The sequence below is a fragment of the Heterocephalus glaber genome, unplaced genomic scaffold (genome assembly GCF_053883595.1).
Source record: "Heterocephalus glaber isolate CG9 unplaced genomic scaffold, H.glaber_assembly_v1.0 deba00000546, whole genome shotgun sequence".
NCBI classification, from domain to species: Eukaryota; Metazoa; Chordata; class Mammalia; order Rodentia; family Bathyergidae; genus Heterocephalus; species Heterocephalus glaber.
Window position 1 is genome coordinate 42,972,853 of NW_028258147.1, and position 26,818 is coordinate 42,999,670.

A 26,818-nucleotide genomic window follows, 5' to 3' on the forward strand; every position below is an offset into this window, starting at 1 on the left:
CTAATGATTTAACCAATCATGCAGTGCAATAAAACATCCATAAACCCCAAAGGCCCAGGTTCTATGAGTGCTGCATGGCTGCACCAAGGAGCACATGGCAGCTGCACCCTCTACATGGTCTCGTCCTAGCAGCTCTTCCTCTGTGTCCCATATGATAAACGGGTAAATGCGCTTCCCTGCATTCCATGTACAGCTGTAGCAAATGAATCAAGCCCAAGGAGGAGCTGTGGGAACTCTGACTGGTTGGTCAGGAGCTCTGGAGGTCCGGAATGGGAAGCATGCGTACAGCGTGCAGCACTCTTGCAAGACTGAACCCTTAACCAGTGGAATGCAATGCTGCTTCAGGCAGGCGGTGTCAGAATTGAACCAGTAAAGGGCACAATGATGGCCTCACTGGCTGCTAGAGGATTGCTTGCTTGGTGTGGGTGGAAAATCTTCACGCATCCAAGGTGACAGAAGTCTGGTGACTGTTGAGTGAGAGTGTGGGACAAACTGAGTTTGGTTTTGTCCTCTCTACATTCATAGAACTGGTGTCAGACTGAACTACATTCTCAACCTTCTCCAACAGGTGGTACCGAACCAAAAGAAGGATAGGAGCTGAGACCGGAGCTCCCTTATTCCCAGCCGTGAGTGAGTAGGCTTCCGTGCCACCCATGATTCTCATGATCATGGCCTTTGCAATCACCTGACCCTCACTACACAAGAAAGGAATTGAAACGGACGTTCCGAGAGGAACTGTACGGAGACATTGGCCAGAATAGTCATTTACAAAAAGATAAATCTCGGATTACATAGTATTGCTATATCATCTTATCTAAGTGACAAAAGCTCAGTTTGATCTTGCACGTATAGTCTGATTGACCGTCCTGACTGCCTTGTGAGGCTGTACCACAGGGCACAGACTGCTTTCTAGAGACCAGGTAAGAATGACTGGCCAGGGCTGGGAATTTAGCTCAGTGGTTCTGCCGCCTGCCTCGCAAGCACAAGGTCCCGAGTTTGATCCCCGGTACCAAAAAAAGAAAAAGAAAAAACAACAACAAAAAGAATAACTGGCCAGATCAGAGGCAGCAGGAGCAGTGTCCTCCTTCCTGATCTTTGATCTATGGTAATTAACAATGACCCTTGTACAAAAAGTAGATTGTGATTGTCACAGAGAAACCAATGTAGAGAAGATGAGGAAAAATGTGCTGGGTAGAGAAATTCCAGTGGAAAAAATGGAAGTACATTGAGAAGAGGAAAAAAGCAAAAAGAAAAAAAGTAACAAAGTGGGGCTGAAAGTTTGACTTTGAAGTTTAGCTGGAATTCAATAGTTGCAAATATTCTTGGATAAAATCCAGGAAAAATAAATTTAGTTTTCATGACCTGGGAAACTCACAGAGATGACTGCCTTAATTCTGACAATTTTTTTGTGTTGTGAATACTACTGCTATTTTCTTCTGAACAGATAGTGACATGCTTTTCTGATCTCAAAGAATATAGATTCTGAGTCTCTCTCAAGTGTATCTAGAAGTTGCACTGGGATAGCACAGCTGGAAAAGAAAGCCAGGTCCTTATTTTCCTCCCTAACTATTCCTTTTTTCTCTAGTTGCACTCAATGTCTTTGGGAAACTCATATTGGGACAGAAACAAAGCCACATCTCCTACCTGGTGTCTGGGTGGACAGAGCTTCCAGAAGCAGGCAAAAGTGCAGGTAGGTGCCATGAGAACCCTCAGCAGCACTTCTGGCAGGTGTGCCACGGAACGGGGTCAGAATGGGCTATGTAAAATACCTACAGATTGCCCTGTAACCCAGCCAGGGTTGTATGTGCTTTCTAAAGACAGCCAGACTGGAGTTCACATGCTGCCTGGGAGTACCTAAAATGGGGAAGACTCTGGACAATATTTTATTTCACCTTTGCATTTCATCATGTGTGAAAAAGGGCCAATAATAGCACTGGAGTCACAGAATTTGTGGGGAATGAAATGAAATGAAATGAAATAATATATATTTCATACATATAATGACTATACAGTTGTGCATATAAAATTTTTTAAATGTACTTTACAAAATCTCATAATATCCTTGTTATAAGATACTAGAGCCATACAAAGTTGATCAGAGGTTATTTCTTCAATACAAGGTTTCCTACGAGGGAAAAGATTAACTTCAGACTGGAAAAAAGCAATATAGATTACAGGTTTGTTAGACTTGGGACAATAAGCAAGACAGAACAGGAAGGTGTTTTTCCCTCCCTCTCCAAGCAAGAAAAGCATCAGCCTGTCTGCCCGCACCCCCTCCCTGGGTCCTGGTGGAGGACACACTAGATGTGTTGCTGTAAATTCTAGAACAATCTTCAGCCAGTGGAAGGTCCACAAGAAGGCTGAGTTTCTCGAAATCCTCAGAACTTTGCACATGTCCTTGCTGACTATAAATTCATGTGTCTGCTTGATATCAACTTCTTGAGTTTTCTTCGGCATGTGTGAAAGAGTCATTTAATTGGCTGTAGTTGTAAAACTAAAATGATAGCATCTGGGGCCTTGCATGAACTGTCCTCGGTCTGTGGCCGAGCTAAAAACTCCCAACTTCCAGCTAGAAAGACCTCTTGATTTACAATCATGCCATGATGGATTACCTGAAAACTCAACCTTCAGGCAAACTGTGATTAACTTGACCAAAGACATCTGGGAGAGCCATCCACGGCCTGAAATTATGAACTCTGTGTTCCAGCCTGAAACTAGACACCCCTGGAATTGCCGTTCTGAGACACCAGCACAGGGGCCTTTGTTTGCTATCCCAACAGATTTTTTTTCTTTCTTTTCTCTGAGCAGTTCAACAAAAAAAAAAAAAAGAAAGAAAAGAAAAGAAAAGAAACCAAAAATACCTCCACAGGGACAATCCACAAAGAAATGATGACTTCCCAGCTTTGCAGAAGTTGTGTTTTAGAAAGCAAATTTCATCTTACTTGAATCCTGGGAGAAAGGCAGTTAATGCCTCAATGATTAGCAACTGCTGAGTAAGTAGGGCTGCCAGAGCCATGGCCTAAATATAAAATTTGGCACTTGAAAAATCATGTGTGCACAATTAGCTGGGCTTTGCTGCTGGATAGTGTAAAATCACAACATGCTGTCAGAGTTGGTTTTCTGCTGCTGTTATCAGCCATGGACAAAGGCTCAGGTGGAAGCAGAAAGACTCCTGGGTGCTCATAGGAGCCTTCCTGGGAGGGGACTCTCCTTCCTCCAGGGCCTCAGGAGCTTCAGTGCCTGCTTTCGTGCTGGGGAGTGGATGATCTAACAGCAGCCATGGAAGTAGGACTTATGAAGAAATTAAATACATTTTTAAAAAATTAATAATCCCTTCCACCAAAGGAGCCTTTCAAGAAAACAATTTGGGCTTAAAAACTAAAGCTTTAGAGATAAGCTTTTCCTGCTTTTTCGTCTTTCTCTTGTCCTACACATTGTCCTCTAGCCTGACTCAGGGATTTGAAATGATTCCTTTTTGTTTCTACAGGACTCAAAACTCCATGTCAGTGAGGACAAAAAGCCTATGAAGCATATGCTCATTTGCACCAGATGATACAGCTTATTCACAGAAGAAAACAGCAAATTAGTATATTGTTGATACTTGGAGTATCGTATTGTGGTACTGAGGATTAAACCCATAGCCTCAGCATTGAGCTATATCCTCAGCCACCTCCCTTTAATCTGAGATAGGGTGTCACTATCTAAACCACTAAATTACCAGGCTGGGTTAGAATTTGTGATCCTTCTTCCTCAGCTTCCCAGAAGCTGGGATTCCAGCTATGGACCACCACACCCAACTGTACTTAGGATGTCTTGAGACCACAACAAATAGATAAAGTAAAAGCTTCTTGGTTTATAAAACCAAGTCAATATTCAAAAAGGACCAAAGACAATGAAACAGGCAAAAAGATAAAAAGTATTTGTGCCCAAGAATTTTCCAGAAAATTGTGAAGGATTTTCACATTTTAAAAGACCAGTCAAATTCATCTCAGAAGAAAATAAACATAAATTAGAGGATTATATTTAATTCTAAAGCATAGTGGAGGGTATTAGATGGCTTTGTAAACACTGAAAACTTTACTACAGTTTAAATCCCTCAAATGAATTGGAAATATTTTCTTTTAATGGGAAAGAACAATAGGTGTGGTTTGCAACAAATAACTACACCCCTTGGAAAAAGTTTTTCATGTGGTAGAGGAAGAATGGAAAAGGTGTGGAGTTCACCTTGTCCTGGACCCCTGCCTTCCTTTCCCATCTTGGAGTCGGCAGGGCCTCTCCCTTTTCTGGAGGTCTTTCTCTTGAATTCCAGCACCAGGAAAGTCCATTTCTTTGTGTCTGGCAGTCATGATAGATTTCATCAGCCAATCACTGTTTCATTGGGTTCCACTGGTGATGTGAGAGACAGGAAAAGAGAGAGAGAAAATAAGTACTCTTCAGCATAGCCAGAGTTAATCAATCCTTACAAAAGCAAAAGATACAGCCTTGAGATCACAAATATCATTTGGATATCATTCCTAATAGTGCATCTCCTTTCTAGTCTTTAGCCCCCACTCTGTTACCTTGCCTTAGTTAGAAAGCAAATTTTGTGAGAGATAATGGAGACGGGGGAAAGTCTATACTTGAAATGAAAATTTCTTTCCCATATGTATTAGTTCATTTCCCGTTACTGTGATGAAATAGCTGGATAATGCACAATGAAAAGAGATTTATGCAGCTCACAGTCTTGGAAACTGAAAATCCAAGATCAGACGGCCCCATGTGATCAGCCCTTGGTGAGGAGCTCATGGTGCATGGCTTCATGGCAAGAGTAAGTGTGGGAATGAGAGGTCACAGTGAGATGGGAAGCAAGGGCAGAGGAGAGTCGGACGTGTGTGCTTGCAACAACCCTCTCTCAAGAACTGACTGGGTTCCCTTGAGAACTGTTTCATGCCTTCTATGGGTAGTTCCCTGATAACCTGACTCTTAAATGTCCTTCTCCACACAGGCAACCAAGCCTGCAACCCATGAACCCTGGGGACAACTCACACCATGTCCAAACCATAGAACCATGAAGTTTTGTTTGTATGAACAACTCAATTTAGGACTCTTATTTTGGACCCGTAGAACTTTCAATAATTTATAATAAATACCCTAAAGAAAAAAAAAAACTTTGCTGAAACTCAAAATCTGCCACAGTTACCTTGTACTTGCAAAATAAAGAGGTCACGTACAGATGGGTTTCAAGGGCAAGTTAAAATTTTAAGATGTATTTATCTAAATTCATTTGATATCTTCCTATGTACTAAAAGAATAATCAATCCTTCTCACTTGGAAGCCACAGGGAATCAAGGGAAGCAGGAAAATGCTCTTGTTTTTGGCCATGTGTAGCCATATAGCAATGTTCCCTCTGTCTGTCCCTAATCCCTCCTATATGCATTGGAGGCAATGAGAAAGACTGGAAACTAATATGATTGTATTGGTTTATGCTACCAAAAGTGACTCCTGACTTCTGCTTTTCCCAGTGGCTAACAGATAGAAGAGTGTTTTTCCACAAGTGTGGAGAAAACCTACAACTGAATTATAGTGAAGACGTAGTAAGGCTTGGGGGGCTTCATACAGATTGGCCTTTTTTGTTCTTCTTTTATGATACATGTTAAGATCTTAAATTATGGGTATAGTTGGAACAACCATTGATAGATACTAAAAATTCTTAGAAATCTAGTGATCCATTCTGTTATTTTTAAAAAGAAGATCTAACGGATGATATTTAATCAATTGGTAGATTACCAGGAATGACATCTGTTATTTCACTCACTCTGAACCTTAGGACAAAGCTCCATAAATGATTGTTGTTGAATTAAGAAACGAGAATTTAATATAGAATAAAGCCACATTTTAAATTAATGGAAACTGATGGATTTTTTCCTAGAAAATAATATTGGCTAGTCATACTTTCATATGTTATACCACAGAAAAATATTTTTCGGGTGGATGAAAGAGCCAAATGTAAAGACAAGAACTATAGGTGAATTAGGAGAAAATAAAGGAAACTCTCTCTGTAAGCCCAATATGGGGACAGTCTTCCTAAAAACTACACAAAATGCAAAACCTATAAGAGGAGAGAAAATCAAATTGGTTGACTTTACAAGAAAATATTTCTACAAAATGAATGAAATCATAGATAACAAGAAAACACACAAAACAATATGGTAGAACATATTTACAAAACACATAACTGTGTAAGGAAAGGCAAAGCATACCACAGAAAACAAATGTTAAGGGATATGAGTAGCTAATCCACAGAGGGAGACACAAATGGTCAGTTAGAACTTGAAGATATGCAACCTCCTCAGTAGCCAGGAAAACAAAGATTTAAAAAAATGACTTTGTTTCCATCTTTTTCCATTTCTCATATTTTTTTACTTTCCCTTCTTTCCTTTCCCCTACCCCTCCTACTCCCCCTACCCCTGACTCTTTAGACCTTTCCTTCCTATCTCACATTATCAATTATACATTTTGATCCTAATTTACACTTTTAGTAAAGTCTTTGTAAAGTCGGAGGGGTGGGTGGTTTGAAGGGAGTGCAGGGGAATGGGGAAAAAATAAGAACCAAGACATATTATGTAAAGGTGCAAGTTCCCAGTGATGGATGTAACTGTATTGTATATCTAAAATGTACCAATAAACTTAATAAAAGAAAAATGAGATTCTGTTTCTGCCCATCTGATTGGTAAATGTGGAAAAGATTGTGAATCTCAAGTGTATAAGAAAGTAAAATACAAAAAATCAAACAGGTATTAAGTACTGTTGGACAATGAATTCAAATGCTGTCAGATCACAAACTCAAGTCCTGTGTTTTCCAGCTGTTTTAAGGCTCAAAGCAGAGCCAAATGTTCTGCTAATTTACGTTCCCGAAGAGAAGATTATTAGCACCATTTGGGAATACTAGGGTCAGATCCAAACTGGCTAATCTAAGAGCTGCTACTTCAGGAAAAAGTATTTCCATAATTACAGGAGATTGCAACAGTGGAAAAGTTTAAGGAAGGAGAAACAGAGAAGTAGATATTCTGGAAATGTAATCTTGATTAAGGAGAGAGAAATCATCTGACACAGAAAACACAAAAGCTATCTTCTCTATTACAAACACAATTTTAACTTGTCATTCTATTCTGTGAATATCTGAAAATGAGAGAGCAACAGTTCACATTTTGAAATTGAATAACATTACCTTTTGTGACTTCTGGTGATCTTAATTTGTTTAGGGCTTCTGTACATGAGCATATATTTACTTAAAAGTATTTCACTATACTCAGACTTTTGGTATATATTTTAACATTACATATTTTTTCTGATTTAAAATAAATTTATGTTTATTATAGAGAATTTGTGTGTAGAGTACTACAAAAAAAGTGAACATCTATAATCATTCCATGTAATTCACATTTTAACTTTTTTTCAGTCTTCAGTACTTATGTGGTAAGTCCAAATCTTCATCCAAATTACCAACAGGTGTCTTTCTTGTCTACCCAGGGGCCTCTAAACATTCTTGACCATGAGGTCAGTCTCCTCTATTCATCATCACTTCACAGGGAGATTACCAGGACTTTTCACTGTACGCTAAAGAGCTTCTGTGCAGGGATCAGTGGTTTTGTGCTGAGAAGTCTGGAAGTCTGGCCTAAGACAAGTTCTACACAGGAGACACTGGAGATAAAGAGGAAGCCGCCAGGGCCCTGTCAAGCAGAAGGACTTGGTGGTCTAGAACCCTTGCCACTACAGGAAAAGCGAGTCTCACTAGTGTGGACCCTACTGATCAGGGGGTCACTTCTCTGGTGGGGGGCTCAGAAGCAAAAAGAACTCTGCTCCCAGCATCACCATTCAGGCCACACAACCCCAGCCTGACCTCCCCTAATGCCATATCACTCTTTGTACTTCTGCTCCTGAGACGCTCGATTTCTGTCAAGGCATGCCTGTGGGCTGAGAGTCAGTCTTTTCCTACAACGACCTCAACCTTGGTGTGAGGCTCAACACCAATCATCAACCCATCTAAATTCAACGTTGTTTTCACCAAGCAGAACATGGGTGGAGCTGTGGAGTGGCACTATTGGGAATGTTGTCTCGTGTGATCCCTAACTCTAAGCGTGTGTTGAAGGGATGTATCACTGGAAAAAGGGGGAAGTGCTTTATCTGTTTTCTTGTAAATTTCACTGTCCCTAGTTTTATCACACAATCTCTTTTATTCTCCATCTTCTCTGAAATGATTCCCAGCAGAGACTGCTAAAGGGAATTATTACAAACGCCTTTTGTGGGTTAAAAAACAGTATTGAAGACCAGATTACAATTAGATGGCAATTTTAAAAACACCAAAAACAGGCAATGAGTGAATATCATTGTCAACATTATTGTTTCATTATCAAATGGTACAAAACTATACCTTACTAATGATGGTATCTGGTCATGGGTCCCTAGCAAAAACTTTTTAAACATCAATTATATTTAAGCATCACTATACCAAAATCTTGCATATATTTTAAAATACACACAAAATAGAAACAAAGGACATTAAAATATATATACATGTGTGTAGACACACATATATAACTATTTACATGTATGTATCCATGTGTGTTTATATAAATATACATGTATATTTTGTATATATATGTAATACAATTATATAAGCTCTTATATGTTGTCTCTGCATCTCGGGGAATATTCCTATATAATCATTTTTAAAGACTACTAGCTAGAGAATGTGCTTTCTTTCTTTAAAAGGGTTAAAACTGAAAGTGAACATTGTTGACTGAAGTAGGAGAAGAGAATGATTCCACCAGAGAACACCTAAACTGTTCACTCAAACAGCAACCAATACCCATGTATGAATAATCAAGTAAAATATGTACATAGCTTATGTGCAATGATTGATTTTATATACAGAGGTTCTATATAAGAAAAAGCATAGGAAGAAAAGGATAGGAACAAGAAAACTTTCCTTGTTCAGAGATATCTCGATGCTTCAAGACTTGTGTAACAGAAAATGGAAAGGACAGATGAGCACAGCTGGGATGTAATTCCTGGCAGGAAAGAGTCTGGGCAAAGAGCTGGTCTTATGAGTGAAGACCCACATGAAAGTGTATACGAATCAGGGATGAAGTTAATTCCGAATCAATTTTTCTCCCATATGACTTATAGTTTAAATTTTTCTTCTCTGTGCTATTTGTTCCAATCTTTGGTCCCCACAGAAAATGTTGATGTAATTATCCAAACATATTCTTGAAAATTATCCCTGGAAACATTCTTCCTTCTTCCTGGTTCTAATCCTTCCTCCTTCCCTGTCCACCAGAGTTCAACCAGAGCAGTCCCTGCACTGGGTCTCTCCAGCCCTCCAAAGAAAGATAGTGGCAAAATGCAGCTCCTGCAACAAATGCACATGAGCTCCATCAAATACCTGGAATTTCTTGAAAGTGTTTACCCTATAAGCCCTGCAGCCTACAGACTTTCCCTCTTCAGATGTCTAGGTTTTCTTCAGCCTTGGTGGCAGCAGCCTCCTCACTTTCTACCTCAGGTCACAATAAATGAGTTTCCCACCAGAAAGCCGCATGAATTCTTGAGGCTTGGAGCCCTAACCCGTGCTATCTTGTCCACTGCCTGTAGGATTCCAGGGCTCATTTTAGCCTGATCTTGACTGCAGTCTTCTGCAATTCCATTTCCATGTGAACTATAAGAGTCCTCTGAAGGATCTGTCCAATGCTGATAACTATCTCCTTCTACTTCTTCTACATCAACTTCACAGACGAGAGGATTGAATGGTGGAAAATATCTGACAAACTCAAGGATGGATTAGCCAGCCCTCTCTATCCATGAGTTCAAATAAGCTAGGATCAAAAACACTTGAAAAAACTTGCATCTGTCCTAAACATGTCATTATCCCCTAAACAATACAGTATAACACCTATTTACATAGAAGTCACATTGCACTAGGTATTATAATCTATCTAGGCATAAGTTAAAGTATAGGAGAGGACATGCAAATACTGTCCATTCTATATGAAGGACTTTGGTGTGTGTGAAGGGTCTTGAATCTCTGCAGACACTGAAGACAACTGTGTATGCAGATTCATTATTCACTTGTTTTTTTTTCATATAGCACAAACCTACCTTCACTGAACATCTACACTCCATCTGCACAAAAAGGCAATGTCTTACAAAGATGTCTCAGCAGAGCTTTCAGCCCTCAGTCTGAATAGAGAGAGAGCTCTCTGAGGGATCAGCTGCCAAGATGATACAGTCTGGGGGCTTAAATTAATCTTCTTAGCTATCAAAGTTCTTAGACTGATACAATATTCACCCCTTTGGGTCAACAATATCATATATTCAAAAAACTGGCATCTAGGGATACTGTGGACAGAATGTACAATGCTCAAAAATATAATGCGTAAAAAATGAACATATCGGGCCGGGGATTTAGCTCAGTGGTTTCGCCCCCTGCTGCACAAGTGCAAGGACCTGAGTTCGATCCCCGATACCAAAAAAAAAAGAACATATCCTTAAAATAGAAACAAATTATTTGAAGCTCTACCCTCCTATGCTATCATTCATTCTCACTGTAATCCACATGAGTCTTATAAAATCCCTTTCCTGCTTTCCACTAGTTGCAGTGTGGGAAAGACACTTTCTGAAATGAAGAGAAGACGGTTGTAAAGTACTGAGCTTCATCCCCAGTAGACTGGTCCTGGCAGAAAATACAGGTGTCCGGCTGGCATAATGGTCAGGAGGTCAGAAGGAAGGGTGTGCTCAGATGAGTAATCTGGGTGGCATGTGGAAATTGGTGCCTTCTCTCCTGGAGACCACAGTCTTCTTCAGGAAGCTGGGACACATGTCACTGAGTGGATCCTGATGCAGAGTGGAGTGTGTACGGTAAAGCTCAAGCTCTCCAACCCTCCCTGTTCTCAGCCCAGAGCATCTCTTCTGAGGGCCTTACTGCTGTGAGAGACTTCAGTTTGAAGTGACTGCCTGTCATGGACAAAAGCTGAAAACAAATAACATAAAAAAGTGCACAAAAGGTCAGTTAATCAGGGATGTGGCTAACTGGCCAACACCTCCACAAACCAGCAGACTTCTTAAAATCACTTTTCTTCTTTTTATCTTTTTGATTACTTAAAGTTGAAAACACAATGCAGTTTTGCGAGGCATTTTTTTCTTCAGTCATGCCTTGTACTGCTTTGTAGAGGGGAAGGGAGCATTTTGTTCCCTTGCTAAAAAAGAGAAGTAGGGGAAGACTGAGGGAAAGGGTTTTATTTTGGATTCTTCTCTGTCCACGTCAAAATGAAAGAATTGGCAAACTGATATCAAAATAATAGTGGGCTTTCTTGTTGGACTCATTTTGGACTCTGACTTTAAAAGGCAATTTATTAGATTACACAGGGCTCTTAAAAATTCAATGTGGCTGGGATTTAGCTCAGTTCTGTCACTTGCCTGACAAGTGCAAGGACCCGAGTTCGACCCCTGGTACAAAAAAAAAAAAAAAAATTCAAAGAACTCTTACTTTGACAAAACATTTTTCTATCATCTGGTTAGAATTTCTGAGCCAGTTAGCTCACATCTACTATTTCCTCCCCATGTGTTCTGCAAACCATGGGAGGAGAGATCATTATTTTGCAGGAGTCAGGGATGAGATCCAATTACGGCGCTGTGCACAGGATAGATGATACCTTCTCTCCATCCAGCTCTCATAGGAGGCTGCTTGTCTGCACTCAGGGGCCATTGGCTGAATTTGGCCTACTAGATCCTCTAAGTGACTTATCAGTGAGCTTGCTTCATCTGTTTATTTAGCAAGAAACCATTGTGTGATATAGTTATTCTAATGAAGCCAGCAGAGCAAGTGCTGTGATTGATAGGATGAGTTTGCAGTGTGCACACATACTTGTGCCCACAAGTACACACGCACACACATGTGCACACACACACACACAGCCCCAGAGGCTTTCTTGCCTGATACCAGGGAAGACTCTCAGATCTGGGCCTTCCTTGCTAAAATTTAAGTCGATGGCTTTGGAGCTGGTCAGGGGATTTGCACTGTTCAGTTCCTCTTCCTTCGTACTTTAGGGACAGTTTGTGTGCAGAAGCTGTGGGTTGGAAGGCTGGATGAGCAACCATTTCCAGTGATTTGCCTGGCTTTGCATTTGTGCTTTTTTTTTTTTTAAACCTAATCTGCTTAATCAAGACCCGGACTTTGGCTGGGAGCCAGCATTAGCAGAGTGTGTGGGCACCAGACTAGCTCACCTTCATTCTGCCAACTGAGACCAGTCTGCCACTCCCCAGGCACCCACCCTGCAGAAAAGCATGCGATGAATCAACCTGCCTGAAAGGAAGTTGAAATTTGTAGTACATAGAGTCAGTGAATGCACCCAGCTACACATTTCCCTGCATTCTGGATAGATTGAGATGTGTCAGAGAAGACTCATCTAAAAGGGAAATCAACACTTAGCAAGAGTGGTTCTTATTTCCCAGAAGATGATTCACTTTAACAGAAACTTCCAGACTCTTGTCAACACATCTTCTGACCACTCACCCTATGTGACTGGCTTTAGGAACTCCAGACAAAGGGCTTTTGGCCTCACTTAACTCCAGAAAAAGACAGGATTGTGTACACAGGGCACTGTCATCCAAGAGAGCAGGAAGGTGGACCTATTTCCCAGATGTAAGCAATGTGCTCAGAGAGGGAACTCATTTTGTTTTGGGAGTGGAAAAGGAGGGTTCATGGAGGAGACCTCTTCTGAACAAAAACCCTCCCATCAAGAACATCCATAGCCCAGCTACTTTTACTTTTCAGATCTAAATCTCTCTCCCTCTCTCTCTCTCTCTCTCTCTTTATATATATATATATGTATATATGTGTGTGTATTTACATACATACATATTGTACATACATATTGACATATGAACTGTATATATTTACACTCATATATTTATGCATACATACCATATGTAAATGTTCACACACATATACACTGTATATATATGTATACTAGTACCTTTTATCCATAGTTTTATTTTCCATAGTTTGGCTACAGCATATGAAAGAGTGAATACAGTGTCTCATATACTTTTCATTATAGTATATTGCTATAAAAATTTGTTCCATTTTATTATTAGATAATGTTGTTAATCTCCTCCTATCCCTAAGTTATAAACTAAACTTTATCATAGGCATATTTATATAGGAAAACCATGATGTGGATAGGCTTTAATACTATCTTTGGTTTCAGGCATCCACTGGGAATCTTGAAACATAATCCTTGAGGTTAAGAGGGAACTACTATATATGCCTATATATGTACATACACATTTATATATGTATGTATGTATTTATACATAAAAATATTTAATACTATTTTTAAATTGCATCTTTTAAATTATTGAAGCATTCTGATAAGTTTATCAGCTAAAACTTAATTTATGGATGTGTGTGTGCTCATATTGGTCAGGTTTATGTCTATTTGGTGAGAGAATAGATATAACTTTTTACAGTGCCTATGGCTATATGCATAATGAAACTTGTCTTTCTGTTTATGTTTTTCTGTCAGCAACATTGTTATACAGGTGAAATGTTTTACTTTCCAACAACATGGCTGGAAACCTGGGTAGTCTTTCTGACTGACAATGTTTATATCTGTAGTTCATGAGTGGTGGTTACAGAGTGTAGCCTCTGGAGATGGAGCATAACTTTCCTCATTCAAATTCCAGCTCTACGCATCTATAGTGCCTGGTCCTACATTTATATTAAGCATTTATTTCCTTCTTTTCAAAATAAGCATGATGACCAGACTGTGTCCTAGGACTCTGACAAGTCTTTTGTAAAACAATGCATACAAAACACACAGTAAATTCATGGTACAGAGTAAACATTCAGTGAGTCTTATCTATTAGTACAGCCCTTATATAATAAATCCTTGGGCACACAGCATGCATCTTAGACAATGGCATGATGATTCTTAGAATTGTTTTGCCGCATTTAGCTAATCTGTGAGTATAATTAAATTACCAGAATATCATAAGGAAAGCAATAGCCCAACACCTTCTCTTCTACTTCTACTATTGCTTTTATTTCCAACATGTCATGATTAAAATCCCACAGAGGGATTTGTAGAAGTGGAACAAGTAACCTTTCCCAGTTGCTGCCGCCCATCAAGACAGATTTGGCTTAGTGGGAATGTTATTCTGAGGGTCTCATCAACCAGGGAGCTTCCATGTGGACAAGCCTCCATAACTTATATATTATCAGGGCACTCATGGGAGATAAACGAGAACAGTCACTCCTGGATGTTTTGATTTGTAAAGCTCCTCCATCAGGCCTAGAGTTTTTGGAAGATGGCCACTTTTATCACAGCATCGCCCACAACATATATGGCTTATGTAGGACTTCTGCCATGAGTGGGCAAGAAACAAACAGAGCTCTCTATTGTTGGGTGCAGGTCACGTGATGTGTGACTTGGCCAATTTGATTTCACAGCACAGAGTTAGGTAGCCACTGTCTTCTCACAAACTTTTAATAGCTCTCTCTGACCAAGAAATCGAGCCCAAATTTTTTAATCTGTGTAAGAAAGGAATGATATTTGAAGTGTTTCTGTAAGGCAGTAGCTTAAACTCTGAGGCTACAAACATTAGTGATTCAAAATTTGTGTTAGAGAACAGTGCTTGTCCATCAAGTCCTAAGAATGGTGTCCATTAGAAACCTGTAAGGAAGGATCTGTTGTGTTTGTGTCTAAATGTCCCCCCCAAAGCCTCATGCCATCATAGGTAGAGCTTTTTGAACGTGGCTGGATCTAGGGTGTGAGCTTCTGGGATCAATAATGTGATGCTGGGATTGATTCAAGGTGTGGTGCTAGGATTAAAGCTGCTCCTCCTTGGGTGTGAGAGCTACCCACTCTAAGGGTATGTAGCCTGGACAGGAAGAAGGTATCTTGCTGCTTCCTGCTTGCTGCCTTCTGCCTGCCATGAACTGTTTCTCCTCTATGATGCCCCTCTGCCATACCACTCTGCCTTAGAGCAAGCCAGCTCTGAACTGAAACCTCTACAAACTGTGAGCTAAATCAACTTTTTCTTCTTTAACTTTTAGCATCAGGTTGTTTGTGTCAGCTATAAGAAAAGTAACCAAGACAGGACTCAAACTATCTGAGAAAAAAAATCATAAAATTCTCATGACAGTGGGAAAAGGGACAGCTTTCTATAAAAATATTCCTAAAGAAAATTAAATATTCAGTTTAAAAAGAGCTCATCTGATTCTACAGTTTCAAGATACTCCTACCCATATCATGAACACTTTCTTGGCCACTTAGCTTCTGATGGTCTAGTTCTCTGTTGTCCTAATACCTGGGGCAATGAGTCTTCTATGTGCTTCCTGTAGCACAGGATATAGTATAATAGGGGGTTCATTATCTTTTTGGTATAAATGCAGCAGCTCTCAGTTCGGATTCTATGTTGGGGTCCAGCCCTGTACTTTGTTTTCCTGTGACTGACCATAACCCAATCCCAACATAAACACTTTGCCACCCCATAGTCCTCTGTCAAGAGAATTCCTCATCCTTGGAGGATTTTTTAAACTTTATTTTGTTTTGTTGACTTAGAATGGTCATTATGCGGAATTTTTATAATTTCTAGGAAGGACGATATTGCTTGGCTAACGTCACAGTGCATTTCATTGCTGTGTGAGAAATTGCCTCAGAACTGAATAAGAACTTTCTTGTTCTGTGCGTCAGACAAGAGCTACCTGAGGTGGGGTATCATGTCTGCTGAGTAAACATTCTGTGCAGAGGTTACTGTTGTGGAAGTCTCTCCAGTTTATGTTCTGTGTGCATAAAGGGACTGCATCAACAAATCAGGAAGGAAGGAAGGAAGGAAAGAAGGGAGGGAAGGAGGGAGGGAGGGAGGAGGGAGAGAGGGAGAGAAAAATGGACAATGCTCTTCTAGAATTGAACAAAAATTTTTTTAAAAGAATAGAATATTGAACTTCACTCTCAGCCAAGATGGAATATCAGGAGCAGAATCTTAGGATCAACTTGAAACAACCACCTGAAACAACCAACCAAAACTGAAAAAAGAATATAAACAATGGTTTTCAATATACTGTCTAACAGCAATAAAACACAGGAGACAAGAAGTAAAATCAACCGAAACCAAGATTGTTCCAGAATTCTGCCTCACAAAAGATTCTTTCCTACAAGAACAGCGTTGGATTGCACAGAAAAGCCACTGAATTGGAGGGGAAGGCTGAAACTCTGGACGGGCCCAATGGCTGTAGTTACATAAGAGAGGGAAATTGCACAGAGAGAACTCTGAAGATCTGCAGAGGATTTCTTTCCTGTGTTCAAAAGAATAGTTATCCGCGGAGAAATAACTTCCCAAAAGACGCAGAGAGAAGGGTGCCTGGCATTCACATGCAGCTGGAAATGGACCTGTTCCCACCATCAAACTGGAAAACCACGTAATCCATCCAGCATTGGGTTAAATACTCACAAGGTTCTTATCACAGTAGTGGGGATAATTCGCACCAGAATAAACACTGTTCTGTTCCCGTTTAACAAATGTTAATCAACTGTCTCCAAGTGACACAACTTCATCCCAGAAAAAAAAAGGCAAATATATTTAAAAGAATATAAAAAGTATTCAGCACCCAACAAAGCAAAATCTACAATGTCTGACATCTAATTAAAAATTAACAGGCATGCAAATACGTAGAAAATATGAACCATAACAAGGGGAGGAGGAGGAATCCAACAACCAAAAGATTCTATATTTCAAAAGGAAAGCTTAGTGAACTTGAAAACACATCAAGAGAAACTATCTGAGGTAAAACAGAAGAAAAAATGACTCAAAATAAAACAGGAAAAAGAAGCAAATACAATGAACAGAGCTTTAGTGACAAATGTGATTACAAACCCTAACCTGATTTAGTCTAAATTAATGTTTTAGAAGCAGGGGTGGCAAAAGTTTTTTGAATGATGGCTAAAATTTTTCAAAATACATAAAAAGCTATTTGAACCCCAGGCACAAGAAAGACAAAGACACAAAGATGTAGATTAAAAATTATTCAAAATCTATACAGAAAATCTTAAAGATTTTCCATCCACTAGAAATAATTCAAACAAGAACACAGTAGAGCAATACCTTACGGTACAAAAGGAAAAAAGATCATCTTAGAATTTCACACCTTCCAAAATATTTTCAAAAATGAAGGATATAAAAAACTGAAAAAATTCATTGCCAGCACTTTCTCTTTTTTTTAACTGTATATCCATTTATTGATACATTTTAGGTATACAATGTAATGACAATCATCATTGGAAATTTGCACACTTACATAATCTTTCTTGGTTCTTATTTTTCCCCCTTCCCCTGCCCTCCCTTCATCCCCTCCCTCCCTCCCTATTTACAAAACTTTTTTTCCATTCTTTCATTTTCTCATATTAATTTGATTCTCTTTCTTCCTTTCCCCAACCCTTTCCACTTCCCCTTCCCTTTTGCCCCTTTTCTTTCTATTTCACATTATCTGTTATACCTTTTAGTCCTTATTTACACTTTCAGTTTCTCACACTAGAGAAACTATTCAGTATTTACACAGGTGTGTCCTATTTATTTCAGTTAAGCATATCGCCTCAATGGGCATCCGTTTAGCTATAAATGTCTCTAATTACTCCTTTTTATGGCTGAGTAGTACTTCATTTTATTTAAAAAACCACATTTTCTTTATCCAGACTCCAGTTGATGGGCGTTTCAGCTCTTTCCAAGTTTTAGTTATTACAAACTGTGCTGCTATGAACATGGGTACACATATATCACTGTGGTATGATTCTTTTAATTCTTTGGGAAAGATACCCTGCAGAGGAATAGCTGGGTCAAATGGAACTGGCAGTCCTAGTTTTTTGAGGTATCTCCATACTGATTTGCCTAGTGGCTGCACCAGTCTACATTCCCAAGAGCAGTGGAGCAGGGTTCCTCTTTCCCCACAGCCCCTCCAGCATTTGTTATTGCTTGATTTCATGATAGCAGCCATTCTTTCTGAGTGAGGTGGAATCTCAGCATTGCTTTCATTTTCATCTCTCCAATGACCAGTGATGTTGAACATTTTTTCATATGTTTATTTGCCATTTCTACTTCTTTGTCTGAGAAATGTCTGTTCATTTCAGATGCCCATTTTTGGACTGGGTTTTTAAATTTTGGAGGTCTGATCTTTCTAAGTTCTTTATAGATTCGAGATAGTAGATCTTTGTCTGAGTGACCGGTGGTTAAAATTTTTTCCCACATTGTGAATTATCTCTTCACATTGCTGGTGGTTTCTCTTGCTGTGCAGAAGCTTTTTAGTAAGAAGAGATTCTACTTGTTGATTGTTTGTGCTAGTTCATGGGCAACTGAGGTTTTGTTCATAAAATCTCTTCCTATACCAACATCTTCAAGAGTTCTACCTAGCCTCTGTTCCAGCCGGTTCAGCATTTCTGTATTAATATTTATATCTTTAATCCATTTCGATTTTAGTTTAGTGCATGGTGAGAGATATAGGTCTACTTTTAGACTTTGGCAAGTTGAAGCCCAATTTTTCCAGCACCATATATTAAAGAGGCTAAGATAGATAATAAGAACTAGACCTATATCTCTTGCCATGCACTAAACTAAAATCAAAACGGATTAAAGATATAAATATTAAAATAGACTGACCTGGATACCTCCTCTCATTGCCAGCATTTTCAAGCAAGAGAATCTCAGGTAGAAATGTGTATTTTCACAAAGGAATGAAAAGAACTAGGAAGCATAACTATGTAGTAAATAATATTTTCTCACTACTTATTTTTACCTCTCATTGTTTAAGTGAAAACTATTTCAAAATCATGTGAGGTTTATAAAACAAGTAGAAGTAAAGTATATGAAAACAATAGAATGATTAAAGGGGGAGGAAAATGATATCATTTTCTGTCATATATAAAGCAATATAATACTACAAAGCTACCATGATAAAAACAGCATGGTACTGGCAAAGAAACAGACCTGAGGATCAGTGAAATAGATTAGAAGATGTAGAATCAAATTCAGACATACTCAGCCACCTCATCTTTGACAAAGGAGCCAACCACCATCATTGGAGTAAGGATAGCCTATTTAATGGTTTTGGAAAAACTGGATTTCAACCTGCCAAAGATTAAAACTAGACCCATGCCTATCACCATGAACTAAACTAAGATTGAAGTGGATTAAAGATGTAAATATTAAGACAGAAACACTAAACTTGCTGGAAGATAAGTTAGGTAGAACTCTTGAAGACATTGGCATAAGGAAAGACTTTATCATCAAAACCTCAGTAGAACAGGAACTAGCACAAAGAATCAACAACTGGGATCTCACTTATTAAAAAGCTTCTGCACTGCAAGAGAAACCACCAACAGAGCTAAGAAAAAACCTACAAGGTGGGAAAAATTTTTATCAGCTGTTCCTCAGACAAAGGACTACTATCTAGAATATATAAAGAACTGAAAAATATCAGACCCCCCAAATTCAAAAACTCAATTCAAAAATGGGAATCTAAAATGAACAGACATTTCTCAGAAAAAGAAGTAAAAGCACCAAATAACCATATTAAAAAATATTCAACATCACTGGTTATTTGAGAGATGCAGACGAAAACAGCACTGAGATTCTACCTCATCTCAGAAAGAATGGCTGCTATCAAGAAATCAACCAATAACAATTGTTGGTGGGGTTTGGGGGAGAAAGGAACCTTTTTCCATTATTGGTGGGGGTGCACACTGATGCAACCACTGTGGAAATCAGTATGGAGATACCTCAAAGAACTAGAGCTAGAGGTCCCATTTGACCCAGCTATTCTCCTGCTGGGTATCTTCCCAAAAGAATTCAAAGAATCATACCACAGCGATATGTGTGCACCCATGTTTATATCAGCACAGTTGGTAATAACTAAAGCTTGGAAACAGCCCAAATGCCCATCAACTGGAAACTGGATAAAGAAGATGTGGGTTTTTTAAAAAATAAAATGTAGTACTACTCAGCCATAAAGAACGAGAAACTAGAGACTTTTATAGCTAAATGGATGCATATTGAGGCCATCCTCTTAAGTGAAATATATAGGACACGTGTAAATACCAAATAGTTTCTCTAGTGTGAGAAACTGAAAGTGTAAATAAGGATTATAATGATTAAAATGAATAATTGATAATTTGAAAAGGTCCAAAGGGGTAAGCGTGGTAGGAGGGGAAGGGGAAAGGGAAGAAGGGAAAGGAAACATTATGAGAAAAGAAAAAAAATGGAAATAAAATCTATGTAGATAGGGAGGGGTGGAAGGGGTGAAGGGCACACAGGTAATGGGGAAAAAAATAAGAACCAAGATCCATCATGTACAGGTACAAGCACCCAATGATAAATGTAAACGTATTCTATATCTAAAATGTACTAATAAAAATATTTAAGGAAGAAAAATAAAGTAATATAATATCAGTAGAGTGTAGACTGTGATGAGCTAAAGATGTGCATTTTATGTCCTGGAACAATCACTTAATTAAAAGGTAATCACTAAATTAAAGGGTTAGAATTACTAAGTCAACAAAGAAGATAAGTGGAATTAAAATCAACAGTGCAAAGTAAGGCAGATAAAAGATACATTGGTTAAAAGCAAAATAATGGAAAGATGTGCCGTGCTAATATAAGCCCTAAGTGCAAGTAAATAGAAAAATCCACCACTGTAACTGGAGAGGCCAGTACCTGTTCTTCTCTTTCACTAATTGATAGACTGAGAAGACAGAAAACCTGTAACCACAGAACGGACTAGAACAACACCATCCACCCACTTGACCTAATTGACATTTACAAAACCTTCCACTCAGCAATAGGAGAAAACACTCCTCTAAGTGTAGAGGAGATAATGAGCAAGGTAGACCACATTGCAGATCACAAAATAAATCTGAACACATCTCAGTAATGCAAGTCACACAAAGTGTTGTCTCTGACTATAGTGGAATTAAACTCAAAACCAAAACAGAAAGATCTAGATGGAGAAAAAGACAGGGGAACATAATTTCACATCCTGATGATTTTAAAATAAGATGCTATTAAGATAATTTTAAATCAAATTTGAAAAGATAAATAAAATTTCTAGAAGAAATAAACTATACTTACACAAACAGAAAAACAATTTAAACAAACTGCAATATTTAAAAATCTTTCTTTAAAAGTGCTTAGAATTATGTGGTGTTACGTGACTTTGTAGGGTGTTCACACGGGGCCTGTGAATATACATACACCTCACGAACAAGTACCAGTGTGTAGGCTGGAGAATTTCTTATACATGTGCAGCAGAAGTCATAGTAACAATATTCATAGAAGTTTGATACAAACAGCAAAGAAGCTATAAATAACACAAATGACTACCCACAACAGATTGAATAAATACATTGACAGTCTAATCCAATAGGCTATCATATGATGATAAAAAATTAATGCATTTCAGTTACATACTTCCAATGAATGAATCTTGCAAACACAATATTAGGAAAAAGGAATAAATTGCCAATAATTCATCCTTGTGATTTTATTTACATATTTTACAGTTTAAAAACAGAATCTAAACAATGTTCTTGAAAAGAAAGACTGGCCCAGAGTTAAGTGGCAGTTCCTGGAGGAGGTGGCAAGAACTGGACCTGGAAAAGGCATCCGAGACCAAAGGCAACAAATGTTTCCTACGAAAGGTCGGAAAGTTACCGTTTTTGGTTGTGAGCCTTCCAGTCTCTGCTGCAACTACTCAGCTTCAGTGTTAACTACAAGCAGCACAGCCCACATGTAAATATACTGCATCCCAATATAATTCTACTTACAAAATCAGGCCCTGGGCTGGATGTTACTTGTTACCAGCAGATTTGTCAAGCCCAGATGCCGCATCAGTAATGGATTTTTAATAATTGCTTTAAAAGTATGTACAAACATGCATACATATATAATTGTATACATTCATATGCATGCATACTATATTACATAATAGAATCTTCTAAAAATAAGTTTTTGTGTATATTTTATTCTAAAAAAAAAAAAAAAAACCTCCCAACAAGGCCTGGACAAAGGCCACCATATTGACTTTTAGATATGCAAAGGTGAAAAATCTCACTGCTAGGAAGTAGAGAAAATAGAAATCAACCTAAATATCACCCTCTGCCTGGCAATAGTACACTTAGAACAGAGCACTCAGAATAGGGCTGGCACATAGTTATATAAAATCTGTTTTAGTCATTGTCACAATTATCAACCCATTAAGTCGATTCTATTAGCACCCAGGATTTTTAAATGTTTTCTTACTACTCTGGAGATAGTCTTCTTTAGAAATGGAGACCTCTATGACAGTTACTTTGGATCTGTTCTATAGCTGGATTTTAAAAATTCAAAGCTATGGCCCAGAATAATTTATTTGAGCCTTATTTTCCCAAGTTTTGCTTCTCTCTGTGCCCCTTGAATTTCTTATTTTTCTATTATTGTTCGGTACAAGTATGATAAAAATTATCCACATCTGTTATTTATCTTTCTGTCTTGGGGCAAGGCAAATGTGTATAGTTCCCCTCAAGATAACAGGAACCATATGGAGCCTGTGGAATTATATGTATTATCAGTTTACAAATTTGAACTTTTCCAAAGATTGTCCACAGGCAGCTCTGGGTTCTTGGGTGCAAGAGTTTGCACTGAGATGTTTATATTCAGCAAACATATTGGTGTAAAGCATGCTCACAGCTGGGGCCTCATCAGAGCACGAGGGCTGAGCTGCGGTTTGCAGTGGTTCTCAAACTTTGCATATTAGCATTGCCCTTTAGGCATTAAAAATCCTAGTGCACAGGCCACACCCCATGCCAACTGAATTAGGATCTGTTGGGTAGAATCAGTGGCATCAGTTCTTTTTTGTTTTGTTTTTTTAATTCTCCAGAGGATTCCATTATGCAAGCCAGCCTGAGCATCACAAACAGCCTTGGGGGGCAGGGGCTGTCTAAGTACCAAGAATCTCATTTCACAGTGATTTTTTTGCTACCCTAATTAGATGACGTACATGTCTGGGTAAAACCTTCATTCTACTCAAAATCTGATTAGCATCCCTAAAGTCCTTACTATCTCTCGAACTTCCTTCCCAGCAATGCATCCTTCCCAACAACAGAAACAGCAAACACTAATTTGAATACGTATGGTGGGGGGGGGGAGCAGAATCCATTCATCCAATTTTCAAGTCAGTTGCTATTCATTCAACAAGCTACATCCTGGGCTTAACACAAAATCTGTGTCTGCTTCCCCTAATCGCATGCAGTCAGCCTTCAACAGAGACCAGAAGGTGAAATAGGAGGTACCTTCCAGACACCAGCTGGCTCCAACTCAACGTCTGAGAAGGAGCCGTGGCACAGCAGTGGGTCACTTTTCAGTGGATGGCCTGGTGGACGCCACTCTGAGGACAATTTTCTTTGATCTCCTGTGGGCATTTTCACTCTGACAAAACCTGGGGTTCTGCAGTTCCCTACAATGGTCACAGTGTCTTTAAAATCCTTTCCCAAGTTGTCTTGTTGCAGAGAAACAATGAGGCATTTGAATCACTATCCAGAGCTCTGTTGCCATCCAGAGTTGAGTGTCTCATCCTGTGTTCTTCAGTAGAAATAATATTTCAAACGATAACTCCCATTGGTGCGTAAAACTGCAAGCTACATTGAACCTTCTCCTGCTTCAGGTAAGTGATTAAAAATCATCTCCAAAATGAGTGATTGCTCAGTAGCATAAACTCTAAAGCTGTTTCCAGCTCCTATATCCAAGCTTGTCTGAATCTAAGACCTGGAGCTGGCTCTGTGAAGACAGATGAAGTCCAGCTGATGAGGCAGGTACCAATTTTACCACTTATCTTAGGCGAGTTACTTATTCTTTCTGAGCCACAACTCCCGCACCTCTGAAAAGGAGTTTATGAGTTTATTTGCCTCGTTGGCCCAGAGAATCAGATAGTTGAAAACATACATTCTAGAATCAGCCTTCATGGCTGGAACCTCTGCCCCAGCAGACACAGCTATGTGTCATTCTGAATGAGGTACTTACATTTCTGTACTTTGTTTCCTTTACTTGTAAAATTGGGATTTTACAATGGATATTTCATAAGGTGATCATGAGATTAAATATGTATTAATGTAAATATGTATAGAACCTGGGAAATGATAAACATTTAAAACTAAAAATTATAGTTCTCATCACCCAATTCATCACAGTAAAAGGAGACTATACAAATAATAAAGCTGGAAATACTAGAATCATGCATGCCCCCAAACTCCTGCTCCCCTCCTTTCCAGAGGACCCTCAGTCCCCAAGGCCTCTGCAGTACCAGAGACAACACCTGTGTGCTCCCAGGGAACTAGGAAAACAGGCTCACCTTTAGCTCTCCTGTAGCAACTCCGTTCCTGGTGCTCAGTACTCTCAAGGAATGAATAAATGAAAGAATAAAAATGTGCATGAATTGAGAGATGATACACTGGATAATAAAAAAAGATAATAAATGAGGGTTACAGAGAGAAGCCTCAGAAAAGAAATGTGAAATTATTTGTATAGAGGGAGGATGGGAAAATATTCAGGGACAATGACAGAAGTTCCCAAGGGGCTTGTTGCAAAGAATTTAAACTTCCCTTTATACAAGTCTGCCTGATAGAATAAACACTTACATACAGCAATAAGCCCAACTCCATACTTTGCCAGATATGTGGCCATCAGGAACACGGGTAGGGAATCATGGCTGCCCTCTATGACAAGACTGGAAACTGAAATGTTCATCCTGCACATCATGACTGTACCCTGCTGGAAAGAGGTAAAGGACAATAAGTCACTATGAATTGTAAGAAACACTTGTGGAAAGCAAATCTTTTCATTTGATTTATTCCTTTACTTGCTAGGCAGAAGTTTTATAGTTTGATACAGTCCCATTTGTCTATTTTTGCTGCCTGTGTTTTTGTTATCATATCCAAGAAATCATTGCCATTGACCACGATCAAAAAGCCAGAAACTTGTGTTTCATTAGCTTTTGAATAAAGTGAATATGTTACATAAATGAGTGAAGATTTTGATAATTCTATGAATATAACATTTAGAAATATTAAAGTAATATCAGAAGAAAATATAATACTTCAAAGTCACTGTAGAGAAAAAATGACTAATTTATAAGTTCCTATGTGGCCAATGTATAATATAAAAATTAATAATATGTATACAAAATCCTAAATAATATCAATAAAAACAAGGAAGAAGAATCTCAGGGAAAAATAAAAGCATATCAAATTTGTTACTTTCCAGAGTAGAAATGAAGAGATTCTATTTTTGTTATCGTAATTCTTTTTTTAAGATGAAGTTCACATAATGCAAAAATCAACCATGTTAAAATGAACAGTTTAGTGGCATTTGGTACATTCCCAATTTATGTCACCACCACCTCCATCTACCCAGTGCCGAAATATTGTCATCCCCCAAAACATCCCTCACTCAGGAAGCAGTTGTACTCTATCCCCCTTCTCCCAGGCCCTGGTGTCTCCCAGACACTGCTCTGAATTCTGTCTCTGAATTTACTTATTCTGGACATTTCATATAAATGAAATCATATGACACCTTTCATATCTGGCTTCTTTCACTTAGCATAATGTTTTTAAGGTTCGTCCATGTTGTTGCAAGGATCAATACATCATTTTTATAATCAAGTACTATTTCATTGTATGTATATATCACATTACTATCCATTTAGGGACAGTTGGGTTGTTTCTACTCTTTGAGTATTATGAATAGAGCGAACATGTGTGTACATGCTTAGAAGAAAACATAGCTCTTGGATTTAGCAATGGATTCTTATGACACTAAAATCATAGCCAAGAAAGGAAAAATTATGTAAATTAGATTTAAAAATAAAAACTTCTGTACATTAAATAACATTATCAAGAAAGTGATATACAACATGGAGAATGGGAGAAAAATATTTGTGAATTAGATAGCTGAGGAGAGTCTAGTATTCAAAATAAATATATAAATAACTCTTAAAACACAACAAGGAAAAGTCAAAAGAAAACTCCAATTTTAAAAATGACAAATGAAGGGAACAAATTTCTCTAGAGATGATTTACAAATGGTCAACAAGAACTTGAAAATATACTCAATTACTAATCATTAAGGAAATGTAAATTAATATTATAATAGTCTATCATGTCCTTAAATAAGGCATTCACTTTTTAAAAAGAATAAAATAGTATTAAATTTAAGACTTCATATGTCAAAAGAGTTTTCACTCATTCAAGTGATTGAAATTGATGATACTAAAATTTAATATCTAAATTCAAAAGTCAGCAAAACCTTAACTTATTTTATCCCTTATATTTTACTGTTGGTCGAACCTTAGCAGGGTTAAAATGCTTAATTGTTGAAACTATGGGGCAAAATTCCACAAAGCAAGTAGAGTATTAAAATTATATAGTGGGCCCAGGGCCACAGAACAGGCAGGGCTGGATAAGGAAGGACGTATAGGCCAAATCTAGCCAGACGGGGTCCAGGTGACACACATTACATTCAGCAAATCTCTGTGTAACATATTCATGTGTTAGTGTAGACACTTCCTAGTTTTGGCTTTTACCATTTTGAATTATTTTTATCGTGAAACCCCACTTTCATATGCTGAATAGATATGTTCAGGCTTCTCCCCTTCACTTTGAATATAAATTTTTCCTGGTCTAATGTAGGCAGTCATAATATTTTGTATTCATAGAAAACCTTTTACTCATGAGCTGTCAAGCACTTTGACAGAATAAACAGTTCT

General features: G+C 38.4%; 2 long non-coding RNA genes across 3 annotated transcripts in view; one reads left to right on the forward strand and one right to left on the reverse strand.

Moving 5' to 3' along the window:
* LOC110345377 (uncharacterized) overlaps nucleotides 1-26,818 on the reverse strand; it is a 95,472-nt gene that overhangs the window by 11,569 nt on the left and 57,085 nt on the right. Inside the window, exons 5-7 of one of the 2 annotated variants that reach the window (XR_015448789.1) lie at nucleotides 24,693-24,825; nucleotides 24,407-24,505; nucleotides 4,225-4,386 (exon numbers count right to left, since the gene is read on the reverse strand). This is a non-coding gene — a long non-coding RNA (uncharacterized LOC110345377). Of the gene's footprint in view, nucleotides 1-4,224; nucleotides 4,387-24,406; nucleotides 24,826-26,818 lie in introns of both variants that reach the window. The other variant, XR_015448788.1, reaches the window with a different exon arrangement.
* On the forward strand, nucleotides 527-4,229 carry LOC147829708 (uncharacterized). The gene is made up of 3 exons (XR_015448790.1): nucleotides 527-630; nucleotides 1,586-1,690; nucleotides 3,488-4,229. It is a non-coding gene; the product is annotated as an uncharacterized LOC147829708 (long non-coding RNA).